Source organism: Dipodomys merriami, unplaced genomic scaffold (assembly GCF_024711535.1).
Source record: "Dipodomys merriami isolate MVZ:Mamm:240054 unplaced genomic scaffold, mDipMer1.0.p SCAF_100, whole genome shotgun sequence".
Classification (NCBI taxonomy): domain Eukaryota; kingdom Metazoa; phylum Chordata; class Mammalia; order Rodentia; family Heteromyidae; genus Dipodomys; species Dipodomys merriami.
Genome location: NW_027202272.1, coordinates 737,720 through 753,303, shown reverse-complemented (window position 1 = coordinate 753,303; position 15,584 = coordinate 737,720). Strand labels below are relative to the sequence as shown.

The 15,584-nt window shown below is 33.9% G+C and overlaps 1 pseudogene; it reads right to left on the bottom strand.

Annotated features, from left to right (window-relative positions):
• Positions 1-14,354: 14,354 nt before the first annotated feature.
• On the bottom strand, positions 14,355-14,454 carry LOC138806890 (U6 spliceosomal RNA; annotated as a pseudogene).
• Positions 14,455-15,584: the final 1,130 nt, after the last annotated feature.

The window sequence follows — 15,584 nt, the reverse complement described above, 5'->3', positions numbered from 1 at the left end:
TGTTAATACAAGTCACCATTGTATTATTGTTACATCAGAATCCTTCCCTATTGCAAATATGGATGAGAAAATGAAAGAAAGGCATTAAAAAATGTCTTATCTTTTTAGGCATTTAATCCTAGTGGTGAGGGTAATGTCTGAACTCTCCCATTCAATAAACATTTAAAGTTTATAAGAGTACTTCCTACATATAAGAATTTGTGGCATGTTGATTGACAGGGTTATTTCAGCATGGAGATATCCCTAACAAGAACTACATTTAAATAGAATATATATCAGTTATGATGTGTCAATCAGGCATTTTCTATTCTAAAGAAGAATCAATTCAAGGACTGTTCAGTAACATCAGTAACATCAGTATTACTTGTGCTACATTTATAATGAATAGGCTGATAAAATATCCAAACATATCTAAAGATATTTCAATAAAATCCCAAACTGAATGGATACATGGGTCACTCATTGAAACTGTAGACAAATTAGTCTTATCTGTGCTGTAGATCAATCTATAATCACCTGGCTAAACAAACTCTTCAAAAATATTCACAGAATTCCTCTAAGTAAAGATCATGACAGTTATATCTGTATACTTCTTCTAAGGTCAGGATAAAAGAATTTGTTCTCAATATTTTAAATCAACAGGATCTGTTGAATTCATGGATCCAGAATTTTATGGTTTCACATTCATATCTCAAAATTTTATTAATATGACTTTCACCAAAACACTGTTCGTATTGAACTCCTCTATGTCCTTTTAGTTTTCAAATCCAAACAGCATTTTTCCTTCAGTATCTTCCTGACAATTTGTTCCCTCGTTTACCTCTCTAAACCTGTTTTTCGTCGTGGATATTTTAATGATGTCTAAAAAGACTTATCTGTTTAACATAAATTTTAGAACTATCAGAGAGTTTTTTCCTCTAAATCCATCATTTCCACCTGTAATCCTTATCACCAATAATATTACTAACATGGTTGCCAGCCAGAGATGTGGGAGCACTTTAGATTTCTTCTTACCCTTCTTACTTCCGTCTGTTAGATAAGATGAATGATCAAGATTTTTTGTTTCTGTCACTAATATAATTTCTATGTACTCCTTTTTATGCAACTGAAACTGGCCTGTTTCAAATACTCATCATTGGTCACTTTGTCCTAAAACAACTGCTTACATAGTATGCTTTTTCCCCATAGACTTTTCATATTGTTCTTCTCCATCACCAAATTACTGCTCCATGTAAGCACACAGAGTGAATATCTCAGACACAAATTCTAGTATCATTAATTACTCACTACATTGACTGTTGGCATTACATTTCTCATCTGTAAATGGATATAGTATACCAGAAATATTGAAGAATGAATTTGTTGAATTCTAGAGCAAGAGAAAAGAAAAGTGAAGAGTCCTTACCTTTTCCACCTTACCTTACAAATAAGAAAAGAGACAAATTAAATTTGTTGGTTTAAAATCGCAATTTTTTTCATGCACAAATAAAAATAAGTCATCATCAGGCTACACTGTGGTCATCATCCTCACCAAAATTATTATTAGCATTATAAATGCTAATTATTGAAAGCCTGGTATGTGTCTATGACGTTGCTATTATTTGTCTTTTGATTAATAATTTTAATGTTACCACTGTGCATGCATCCATATTAAAATTTTGAACAAATAGAGAAACTAAAAAAAACTAAACTATATCAGGTAGCTTGACTATGTGCTTTTAACAAATTATGGAATAGATTTTTGAAGCATTACAAATTCCTAACCAGTATGAATTAACTTCCTCTCTCTCTGTCACTACACACAAATATTTAAGAGTTTGAACAGAACTTTTTTCAAGTGATATACTCTAAATGTTACTACAATATCATGTGTATATCTAAAATTTCCTTTAAAGTAATAAACTCTACTTTCAAATCAAGTATTAGTTATTTTATTCTCAGGAACTTTTAGATAAAGACTGTATATCTTTGAAATGCAAAAGGTCAAAATAGTAGCATAAAAATTTTAGAGGGAGTCTGTCTTCAGAAATACATATACATATATATCTATATATACATTATGTGCAGAAAGATATAGATTTTTAGAGATTATTTGTCATCAGAAATATGTACATATATTTAAATTTCTGTGTAGAATGATGTACATTATAGTGAAAGATACATCTTAAAACATAATTAAAATTTAAAAAATACATCAAACCAAGTGCCAGTGACACGCTTATTATTCGAGCTATTCTGGGTGCTGAGATCGTAGAATTGTGTTCAAAACTAGCCCAGAGAGAAAAGTACTTGTTAGAGTCTTATCCCCAATTAATCACTAAAAACAGGAATTAGCTCTGTGCTTCCAGTTGTGGAGTGCTGTCCTTCAGCATAAAAACATTGGGGACAATGCCAAAGTCTTGCAAACAACAACAACAACAAAATGTATCACATTAATTTCACAAAACCAAATTTTAACTGCTGTGACCATTTCTTAGAAACATGAATACATTCCCCTGGAAAATGTTAAGTAAAAGTATAAAATATTTACGTCTATGTTAAAGACAAGACTATTTAGATTGTTTAAGATATTTAGGTGATGATTAGGAATTAAGAATAATGATAGTTAGGTAATAGATTGGAATTGGACTTTAATTCTAGTTTACAGTAGTAATAAAATGATATTTGTAATGATTATATAAAATTATTCTTGCTTGGTATATGAATTATAATAAGTGATAAACATTTTAAAATTATTTCCAATGCAAAGGATTATCAATTCTTTTGTACTTTCAAAAAATTAAGAAATCTATTCCAAGGCTAGTTTGCTCTAAGACTATATTTGTTTTCTAAAATTAATTTAGGAATGAGTTAAGATTTAGATAACGATGCACGGCAGAAGAGAGTGAGAAGGGATAGAATGTTGGACCACATAGGAGCTGTATGTCATTGGTACTGTGTTTCAAAAAACAGAAAGACTTCAAAGAAGAGAAACAGGAATATAAGGTGTCCTGAATCAAGTTTCGTTTTAATCCACCTAATAGTTTTGACTGAGAATCAGAGAACATGGGAAAAATAGAAAATAAAGCATTGTGTAAACCTGTTACAATGTAAAGAAATTGTAATAGGAAGATGATAATTTCCAAAGAAATAAAAGAAAGGATAGGTAAACTCTAAAGGGAAAAAGAATGAAGAGAGAAAAGAAGGAAAATAAACCTTTATCAATAACAAACACAGGAGTTTGTGTAGGGAGCCGAGGCGAGACTCCGCCCACTCCCTTGCAGCTTTGAGGTAACCACCCCAGACGGTGCTTGGCGGGACGCCTGGGCTGTGCGCGTGCGCGAGCCAGGTAGAGTCCCCAGCCAATCCCATGACACCTGGTGATGGTAAAAGGCAGGCGACCAACAATAGAAAGACCCGTGTTCCAATTCCCTATATAAGTGGCCATGTTTCGGGTGCACGCTCTCTCGCGCTCAAGCTCTCCTACAACTAAAAGGCTCTCCAATAAAGCGTGATCTGAGAAGACTCCTGGTGTGGTGGTCGTTTTTTCTCGCTGGTCGAGTAGACGGTCGCTACAAGTTTGGAAGTGGAAAGCCAGTAGAAATATTGTAAATAACAATAAAATAACAATAAAAATTACTAACGTGGATAGAAGATGGATCATATTTTATCATATATGATTTTGAAGTAACAGGAAATGAAAATTAAAAAGTCATAATTTATAACACTATAGCCCAATGGTAAAACATTGCCATAGCATGTGTGAAGCAATGGTGTGATCGCCCAAACATTACAAAGTACACCCAAAGCACACACACACAAAAACCCACATTAACACACACACACACACACACACACACACACACACACACACACAACATACACACATTTGGAATATTGATATTATCATATTAAACAGAGGTAATTATCACAAATAGTAAAAATATGTTAATATGAAATCATATTATTGCTCATACTATTTAAAAGTTTACTAGAAATAAAATACTCACAATATACTTAGATTCTTATAGATCAACTAAATTGAAAATTAAGAAATAGAAGACACGAGAACCTTTGCAAACAAGTTTTAAATAATAAACATTTTGAAACATGTATACTTTTATTTTGACAAAAGATTGATGTTACTGGTATTTTAACTCAAGATTTAGAATATGATAACCAGATGCTCTATATCTCGCTAGAGATGGCTATATTTCTAATCATTTCACTCTGGATACTTTTATAATAAAGGTCTCATCATTTCAAAGCCTCTCCCGAATCACAAACCCTGCTTATATTTCCCACCATAGCTAGAAAATGGAAGCCACAAATCACCATTCCCTGCTCAAACATTTTTTTAATTCAAGTACAAATATTTCCAAAAAGTGACCAGGTAATGAAGCCTTCTTAATAAAGTATGTGCTTCTTGGAAACACAGTAAGGACAAATATGTTTAGAACTATAAGAAATTAAAATTATTTAAATTCACCAACCATATAAAAATTAAGAAAATAATTTTTAAATATTCATGTTAAATATTTTAAAAGCAAAATATATGTGTCTAAATAATTTACATTGTAAAACTCATGCAAAATTAAATTAATCCTTCGACTCTGAAAAAAGAATTACTCTAAAGAAACAAAAGAAAATAATTAAGTTCAAAATTTGAAATTTAGAAAATGAAATGAATTGCATTTTTTAGTTGACTGAAGAAACTGTAAACCTTCTGTATATCAATTTTATAATAAAAAATGCATGAACAAAGAAAGCAAAAGTACCCATTGATCAATAGCACCAGCTAAAGTATCAGTATTTCTTTTTTTGAGTGTACAAGAAAATCGATGGAGGGGATAACAATGTTCCTTCCATTAAAAAATGTACTCATTACCTTACTTATGTTACTGTAACCACTTTGTACATTACCTTTACAATAAAATTAAATTGAAATTAAAAATAAACTAAATAATATACCAATTAAGAATTCTTAGAAGCCATTGGTTAAAAACTTTGTAAAAAACTGTCTTAGGAACCCAAGGAATATACTTTGATGATACTATTTAAATACTTAAACTTCAGCAGAGAAGCAAAAAGTTTATAAATGTTACAAGTAAAGTAATAAATCAGAATATATTACTATTAATAAAAATCATAAGATGAATTTATAGTGGTAGTCAAATATGTAACAAATGAGACGAATTGCCATTCGTTTGCACTTAATAAGTGAGAAAGAACTTTCTAGGTCTTTTAAAATATATATTAAGATAATGAAGAAACTATTCTGTCACATCATATGATAATCAGATAAAGATGATATTAAAACAAAGAACAGATTGTACTAAGTTGTGGGATGTTAATGTATTTACCTATTTTGGTTGTGGGTAACTGGGGATTTCAACTTGGAGTATTGTTCTTGCTAGGCTGGCATCATATCAGTGGTTAATTATAGGATAGGGGTTCCCTTTCCACAAGAACATGCACCTGATCTGTCCTTTTAGCCTTCCCATCATCAATAGCATCAGAGTTGCACACCAACTTGTCTAGCTGCCTACCTTGGCTGGCCTGGATTCTGCAGTCCTTCCAATCTTTGCCTCTAGATAGTGCAGGACCGTGGAAATGATCCAGTTCACCCAGCTATAGAATGAGAAGGAAGTCCACTAAACTTTAGGCTTGGGTTCTGTACTGAAGCTTCCTAAGTAGTTAAGAGTAAAGATGGGAGCCCCTGGTGCCAAGCAGTAGCAGTATTTTTAAAAAACTTGACATATATATGAGTTAGGCTTGTGATTACCTCAGGAAAAGAATAAAAGAGCAGTGAAGCATAAAGGATAGTCAGAACTTTAACTAGCTACTCAGAGGCTGAATCAGCTTAGCTAGCTACTCAGGGGGCTGAGATCTGAAGACCACTGTTCAAAGCCAGTCCAATCATGAAAATACATGTGATTATTTCCAAAAAATCAGAAGTGCAGCAGTGGCTCGAGTGGTAGACCACTATCCTTGGGCACAGAAGCTTAGGGATAGTGCCCAGGCACTAACAAGCTTCAGGAATGATGAATACATGCATGAGCTCCTGCAAATGTGCGTGTGCATACACACGTGTGCGTGAACACACAAACACACCAATGAGTATTTCAATACTACCTTCTTTAATTTTTTTTACCTTGTTGTACCCTATTGCCATGTATTGGTTCACAAATTAACAAAATCAGCTAAACAGCTATTTACATACAACTGATCATGTTTCTCTAAAGTCTATTCTCTTTTTGCAAGCCTGCTTTTATATGACCCAAAAGTAAATTGTTCAGGAGGGCAATTCATCTCCCTCAACTCTGTAGTATTAGATGATTGTTTAGGTTCTTCCTAGCTATATGATTTTGTGAAATTCTGCATCAAACAGTGTATTTCTTTCACAAGAAGGGAAGTCTTTGTCAAACAATTAATAATAGGATTTTCTCCTCCTGGCAAGCATGTATAGTTTTATTATCTTCATATATTTCATGATCTGTCTGTGTATGCCAAAGACTGCTGTGAAAATAAAAAGACCATTCTCAGCACTTAGCATTCGTATAACATTCATATGTATGAAGGTATTTAAATATTACTGAAATTGCTTTGGAATAAATAATGTTCACCTTGACTATTTTGAGAAAGAAGAATTGGTTTCTCAGCACTTAGGTAAGAACGTGAGTGAAAGAAACAAAAGGAAAGTTTGGAACAACTCAACACATACATTCAAATGAAACAAAACAACCCAAGAAAACACAAATTAATTCAGTACTTAAAAACCTGCAGGAAATCCTCCTGAGTAACCAGGATTCCAGGCATAAGCTGTCTATTTTTTAAATAGTTTAGTAAATCATGTAGTTACAGAAGTTATAAATTATCATTACAACCTGTGTAATAGATGTGTGTATGTATATATCAATGCATACAGACAGAAATATTTTATCGTATCTTTGTATCTACAGTAGATTTATGAAATATCAACCTTCGTTGTAAAATAAAATGGAAACAAAAGTTATTAAGGAGCAAAACAAAGGGAATTGTCACAAGTTTCTTGTTGAATGGAATATGAATTGCGAGAATCAGTTTGGGAAAACCATCTTAATTTAACATAATGGATAATGGGTATTAATTCCAATCTATCTATTTGCCCATATTGTGCATCCTCACACATGAGTGTCAAAATCAAACCACAATTTTTGCTTTTGTATTTAACGCACCTGTTATAATTTAGGGGATTGATGAAGTACTCAAATAAAGATTAAAACAATAGTAAGTAAGGCTATGAGTTAGAGCTGAAAATGTTTTTAAATATTATAATAGCTAATTAAATTGAAATTTTCTTACTTTTACTCTATTGTCATGTCTCTCATTCCCACATTAGAAAAGTACATAGAAGGTTCTCAGTAAATTATGTGTATAATCATGAAAAAAAATGTATTGAAAGAATATGGGCCCAGTGTGGTTTTAGCTTATTGAGACCTGTAGGGGGTAGTGTGTTTTTGAGGCCTTGCAAAACGTTATGATGGAGATGAAAGGAGGGATGTACTTATTCTTGAAAAATTGTCTAGAGGATTGCTCCCAGAAAGATAGTGACGAATTCTTCCAAAAGATATAGCAAAATCACTTCCACAACCATGTTCACTGCTGCACTATTTACCGTAACCATGTTATGAAAACAGCCCAGATGTCTTATGGTAGAAGGATGGTTGGAGAAAGTGGGGCACATATACACAGTTGGATTGCACCCATCCATTATGAAGACTGTTACATAATTTGCAAAGAAATAGATAGATCTAAAAATATGTTAAGTAAACTAAGTCAGAGCCAGACACACAGAGGACCCATGTTCTGTCGTGTATTTGGAACATAGGACTTTATGCAAGTTTACACAACAGTATTAACCAAAGCATGCTCTTTGCAGACGAGTATTTAAAAGGTGTAATTTCTTATAAAATTGAACTTTTATTCCAACAAAATGAATACCAAGAAACTATCATTTGGAAGATATGAGCGGAAGTCAAAGGGAAGGAATAAAGAGAGTTATGGATGAAGAGAGGGAAGGTATAATATTCAATGCAGAAACTAGAAGAAATGAAAGTGGGGTGAGGTTTGGAAGGGTATTGGAAAGTTACGTAAAGATCCATTGTACTTATAAACTGATTTGTTGAATGGAAATTCCTTCATACAACTATTTAATAAAAATATAATTAAAAACACTGGAGACGGGGCTGGGAAGGTGGCTCAGTGGTAGAGAACTTGCCTTGCAGGCCTGAGGCCCTGGGTTCGATTCCTCAGCACCACATAAGCAAAAATAAAAAGCTGGAAGTGGCGCTGTGTTTCAAGTGGTAGAGAGCTAGCCTTGAGCTGAACAGCTGAGGGACATCACCCAGGCCCAGTGTTCAGGCCCCACGACCGGACCCCCCCCCAAAAAAAAAACAATGGAGACATCTGAACCTTGAAGTGTGTTCTCTTAAATCATGAGTCAAAATAGTAGTTTCCTTCTCAGAAATTTTCTTTGCAGTTATTTTCCTCAAAATGACAGAAAAGTGACCAACAAAATGAATGTCAATACATCACATTGCATATCCTAAAGAGAAACAATATAAAAATCACAGTAAAAATGTTAGAATTCATCACATGATAAAATAACAGGTAGAAAGGATCAAATGCTGATTGTTTTTCCAAGTACGTTACCTATGGTATCTAATTTAATCCTCACAATAATCCCATAAAGTAGAACTACTTCTATTTCTAATTCTCAGATGATGATATTGAAGTCTTCATAGTTGGAATTACTAGTACAACATTTCACAAATGGTAAATCTTAGCCTGCGGCCCATTCCCACCGTATCAAATAACTTCATTCTATTTTGTGACTAAAATACCAGCGCTTAGTTCACTAATTCTAGGAAAATTTCCCAGAATTATTGTTCACACTCTAATAATATTTCACTTTATCTTTGTTAGAAAATAGGAAACTAAGCGGGATGTCGGTGGCTATACCTGTAATTGTAGCTACTCAGGAGGCTGAGATCTGAGGAACGCGGTTCAAAGCCAGCGCAGTCAGGAAAGTCCGAGAGATTCTTATCTATAATAAACCGCTAATAAACCAGAAGTGGCACTGTAGCTCAAGCGGTACAGTGCTTGACTTGAGCGGAAGAGTGCAGGGACAGTACCCAAGCCCAGAGTTCAAGTGCCAAGACCAACTAAAAAAAAAAAAAAAGGAAATAGGTAACTGCAATATGAAAACTCCAAGTTCATAATCAATTTATACCTCCCTGGTGAAAGGAACTGCTAAACTATAACATTTTTGATTTCTAGGTCAAAATTGTAGAAATTATATTCTCTCCCATGACAACACTGCATCGCAGTCATACTGAAAGAATAATCTCCCCAATTCCTGAAGGAAACAGATTGCAGGTCTTATAGACCAATCATTTCCACATTGTAGCTCACATAAGTTGTTTACCATTAGATGTATCTTGATTGCTTTTTATACCCAATATTTTGAGAGAAATGTATTGCTTTAAAATTTTATTAAAGCAAGACTGATATAAAAATCACCTTTGACCCCAGATAAATATTTACCTTTCATATACCCAAAAATGCAGTCTTACCTATCATTAATGTTAGGAACGAGAGGTTAAAAATCATGGAAACCAAGACCTAAGCATGAATTAAAGACTCTCCAACTTGTGAATACAATTGGTTTAAAAAGACATCAATACTACTGCATGTTTTTCAAAATTTCTTGTGATATTGAAGATTCAATGATAAAATATTAACACTTGAAAATAACTCATTTTCTTGGGAGTAGAGAAAACACAAGATTAATCCATCATTTTCAAATACCTTTATTTTTCTACAAATTCACTCTTATAATTATCAAGATTATAAAACTAACTGAAGTACAGAGCCACAAAGGAAATAATTTAACTGCATCATCTACATTCAAAAAACTGTTACTGGGGCTGGGAAGGTGGCTCAGTGGTAGAGTGCTTGCCTTGCATGCATGAGGCCCTGGGTTCGATTCCTCAGCACCACATAAGCAAACAGGAAAAAGCCGGAAGTGGCGCTGTGGCTCAAGCCGTAGAGCACTAGCCTTGAGCTGAAGAGCTGAGGGACAGTGCCCAGGCCCAGAGTTCAAGGCCCCACGACCGGACCCCAAAAAAAGAAAAAAAAACCTGTTACTAGAAAACAAAGTTATTCTAATAATTAGCTTACCAAATTCACTTATATCCTTTTATTCTATTTCATAATATTTCATAATATTCTATTGCATAAAAAGCCTATATACCCACTTACATCTTCAGATCTTAACATTTATTTCAGAAATGTCTATAGCTCTATAGTCAATGAACTGAAATAATACTAAAAATATTCAAAGGCTTTTCAGAAATTGCAGGATGCTCTCGGGGTTGTTATTTATATTGGAAAAGATATTCGAAAAGCCTTATTTGTTAAAGTTGTGATAGTTACTTTCACAAAGAGCCATTAGTGAGGATCCCATTGCATGTACAAAAGAACTTCAAATGCATCCACAATCTGGAGGTGACACATGCTTTTTGTTTGTTTGTTTTGAACGGTATATCTAGCAAGCATATCCACAATACTGGTTTTCAGTCAATATGATGAGATATTCAAACCAAATAAATACAGGGTTGATTATCTTAGTGAGAATAGATATAATGTTACAAAGAAAGTTATTTTCAACAGAAATCCAGAAAGAGTTTATTCACCTTGTGTTTCACAGGAATAACCAGAGAGTAATACCTGTTTGGTCAAGTCAGTCAAACTCACTCCATGAGTATATCTTAAAAGTATAACCAATTTAAGAGGTCAAATACATATTTTGTACTGACAGTCATCTTACAGCAATAACTTACTACCTAATTATATCTGTATCTTCTTACCTAACATATAATAAGAGCTGAAAGTGGTCTCTTTTATCTAACTTAATGTTGTATATGCTTTGATTATGATGATGATATTATTTGACAAATAAAATGTACAGAAGGGTGGCTCCACAGAAATGACATGACAGAACACTGATAAATAAAAACATTGCAACACAGTTAGCTCTTTTGAGCCTCACCTTGTCCACATTGGCAAGCAACATTGCAACAGCACACGCACACATATACACATACACACGTGTGCACATGTACACACATATACTTGCATGCTAAATTCAGGGTTTAGTACAAAAAAGTACAAATAAAATTTTAGTGATTAGGACAAATGTTAATTTGCCTTATTACAAAATAATACACAATCCAGTCACCATGGGTGTCACATTTTACTTGCCTCGCCACATGTGACCACTTAATTTATTTTAATTAATTAATTAATTCATTTGTTTGGTGCTAATACTAGGCTTGAACTCATGGCCTGGCTCTGTCCCAGAATTTGTTGTTTTTTTGTTGTAGTTTTCTCAAGCCTAGAATTTTACTGCTTGTCCCACAGCTCCATTTCTAGCTTTTGCTGGTTACTTTCAAATCAGAATTTAATGGACTTTTTTTTGCTTGGTTTGGTTTCAAACCACAATCCTCAGATTTCATCTTTCTGATTAGCTAGGATAAACACATGAGCCACAAGTGTGGCTTCTAGTTTTTCCTCTATAGCTATCTAATACACATATTAGATAGTAATTTAAAACTTAGAGTATAGAAGCAAGTTGTACAGTGATGATATTGTCTTGTCAGAAATTTAAGCTAGTAAATTTCTTCTTAAAACCATAAACAAAAATACCATGGTATAATATAAGAGAACTCACTATTGAACATATGAGCTTTAAGAGCTTTCTAATAGATCCATTATTTGTTACCCAACATTAGAAAAAACTATATAATGCAGTAGTAAAATAGAAGTCCTTTGTAGGAATACTTAATTACCTTGTTTTAAAGATACTTGTTTTCATCCAAAAAAGTAGGCCTGTCTATTGTCTTCATGTGATTTTGATGATTGAAGGTGCTTAATGAGAAGTCAAAGTGTATTACTAATCCTTTGCTATCAATTAAATCTCACCTTTTCTTCTTGGAACTTATAATTATTAAAGAAATAGTTCAGAATCAGCAAGCAATAGTTCAGATTCACACTTCCAGTGCAAGTGGATCACCAGTACTTAATCCTTGATACCATTTTCCACAAAGTTTTGTCACAGATACAATCGGTCTGCCTTCTCTAGCTGCTTTCCTAGCCTGGACCTATTCCTTCACTCTACAGGAAAAGTGTGATTCAACTGATTTCAGTCAGATCTGTTACTAGAATTATCAAGGATTTAGATTTTTGTCTGTAATTTGGTCAAAGCTATGTCTCTTTATGTAGGCTAATAAAAATGTATTTACTAATTTCAAGAAAATTCATAAATTCCATTTCCACCTCTTTTAAAAAATAAAATTGTTTGCTCTATAAATTGATTAGAGGCATGGATTTTGTGGCTAGCTAGGTCATTGTACATCTGTCTCTCTCTTCCTCTCTCCCTTTCATGGCTCTCATAGATAATGTGACTGCTCCATAATTATCCTAATTTATTTTGCTTTTATATTTTTGGTTGCATCATTTCACTTTCTGCTCTGCCATTTCCCAAATCATTTACATAGAAGGCATTATTTCATATTTTCTCATTCCTATAATAAGCTGCACATGAAGACACCACTGGTCCCATTTTCAGTCTGTACCTTTGAATATGGAGGAAACCTTTCCTTTGCTCTCTATGAATTACCTACTCTCCAGTTAGAATAATTTCCAATAGTAAAATTGGAAAAAGAGAAAGAAAATCATGGTGAAATAACAGATGTAGAAAATTCACTGTATTTTTCTGACCAGTTCAACCAACGTGAACTATTCTGGAATACATGTGCACCCCATTCCCACTGGTACTCACTGTCTCTGGTTAGGCAATTCTGATGAAGACAAGGAACAAGATGAAAAAGTGAGGAATGATATCATTTGCAAAAAAATGGAGAAGTATTAAAACAAATTTTTGTTTGGGCTGCTGAAAATAATTGGCTTACTACAGTGCAGACACTGCTTTCCTAAAAGGCCACTCATGTGAATACTAGGGATGATGATGAGTATACCTCTCTTCATCGGGAAGCCTCCAGTGGGCACTTAGACATGGTCCATGAGTTGGTGGCTCAAGGCAGATATTCATGCAATTACTGTGAATGGCTAGACACCCCTGCACAGTGCTTATATGTTGAATAATACCAGAGTGGCTGCTTCCTTAGTTCACATTGAGGCAGATACCAATGCCCAAAGTAAAGTCCTCTTGACTCCCTTTCATCTTGCTGCTTGGAATAGAAATATCAAAGATATGCTGGATTGCCTTCTATTGAAGCATTATATCAAACCAGGTCTGAAGAACGACTTGGAAGAAACTGCATTTAATATTGCCAAAAGGATAAATATGTATCACTACCTCTTTTAAATTGTGGAAGGCTGTAAAAATTGTTCTCCTAACTCATAATGGTTTGGTTAAGATTCTTAAATTTCAAAAATGCAAATCCATCTTTGTGTCTGTACAAAATATTTTCACAAGACAAAGCAACAGCAATATCTTACTTTAAAAATTCATGGATTCCATAGTATTCTTCAAGTGAATTGCCTGACTTTGATGTCAAAATGTATTCAAGAGTTGTTTGTATACATCTATAATGATTTCTGCAGGGTTTGTCATTTTTAAATCAGAAATCACTTTAACTTATCTGTTGAAATGAGTAGTACAGAAACTAAAAATATTTCTGGTGCTTGTATGAAAAAAGTATATTTTAAAATACTCTGTATTTTGTTTGTATAATGTCCATAATCTATTTAATTCTCTCCTAGATATAATACTTTGAATTATACATTGTTTTATAATATATAGGTTCGTTAATAAATGTGTTATTTCAGATAGCATTCCATATAGAAAAAGTTTAAGATTCCTTTTTTTTCCTAGGTCCTTATAGTATTTTATTTCTTTGGGATAAAATGACAATGTTATCCAATTTCAAATGTTTTGTAAAGATTATGCTATGTAAAGGCCATTCTAAGGTGAGGATTTAACACACTGATGTCAAACTAACTTTCAGTTCAATGGATTACATATATTGTTACATTTGCCTTTTTAAATTTTTTATTGTGAAAATACTGTACAGAGGGGTTACAATTACATGGGCAAGATAATGAGTACATTTTTTGTCAAGCATTGTAGCCTCCTCCTGTATTTACCCTTCCCATCCATTCCCATCCTTCCCCTGCTTCCCCACTCAATCCTCCCTGCTACCCCTCCACCAGCACAAAGTTGTAAAGTTCATTTTTCGACATAACGACTTGTATTTTTGTAATAAATTTTTTAATGACTGTTTTTCATTTCTTGCATCTCAAGAATGAAAAATATGGAATATTTCACAAATTTTCATATCATCCTTGTGCAAGTGCCATGATAATCTCTATATTGTAGTAATTTGGGTAAACGTCCTGCTGAAGCATGTAGTATCCTGTAAATTTAAGTAGTTATTGATGCAATCTTTATACAGGCATATATCCTTGGTTGACTGTTTGTAACTAGGAAACCTTATTGTTCCTAAAAACGTTATTGATCTTACTTCTCTAAAATTCTGTGTATATTGGGAAAAGCTAATATTGTTTGGTCGATTGCTCACATTTGCAATTTTTTTTAATTGTATTTTATTTTATTTGAGAACATACTGTACAGAGGGGCTACAATTACATGGGCAGGATAATGCATACATTTCTTACCAAGCATTGCAGCCTCCTCCTTTGTTTACCCTTCACTTCCCTTCCCCGCCTCCCCCCTCCCCCCACCCAATTTTACCCCCTCCCCCCAACCAATTATACCCCCCTCCCCCCCCACACCGACATTGTAAAGCTGGTTTTGACATGACATTTTGTACTTCTCATTGTTGCAACAGGTCCACCTGAATCCTTAAACGACTTGTTTGTCCCCATCTCCTCCACATGTTATACTGACATCAAATATAGTGAAAGCGGGGGTTACACTGTGGGGGAGGGACATACAAAGCAACAAAGAAATAATCTTATAAATGCGTTAGAAACACATGCATGAAAGAAACGAAAACATTAAAATGCATATTTAAGGGTTCATTTTCCTAACATCACATTATCTGACCTTTTCCGCTTGACTCATACCTATACTAGATATTGCAAATAAGGGAAACCATGGGACCGATGCTTCCTTGGGCCTGGCTTACTTCACTTAATATAATTTTTTCCAAGTTTTTCCATTTCCTAACAAATGGGGAAATGTCATTCTTTCTGATGGAGGCATAGAATTCCATTGTGTATATATACCACATTTTCTTGATCCATTCATCTACTGAGGGGCATCTGGGTTGGTTCCATATCTTAGCTATGGTAAATAATGCTGCAATAAACATAGTTGTGCTGGTAGCTTTAGTGTGGTCTTGTTTGTAAACATTTGGGTAAATGCCCAAAAGTGGGATTGCTGGATCATAGGGGAGATCTATGTGAAGTCTTTTGAGGAACCTCCATACTGCTTTCCAAAGTGGTTGAACAAGTTTACATTCCCACCAACAATGAAGTAAGGTTCCTTTCTGTCCACATCCCCTCCAGCATCT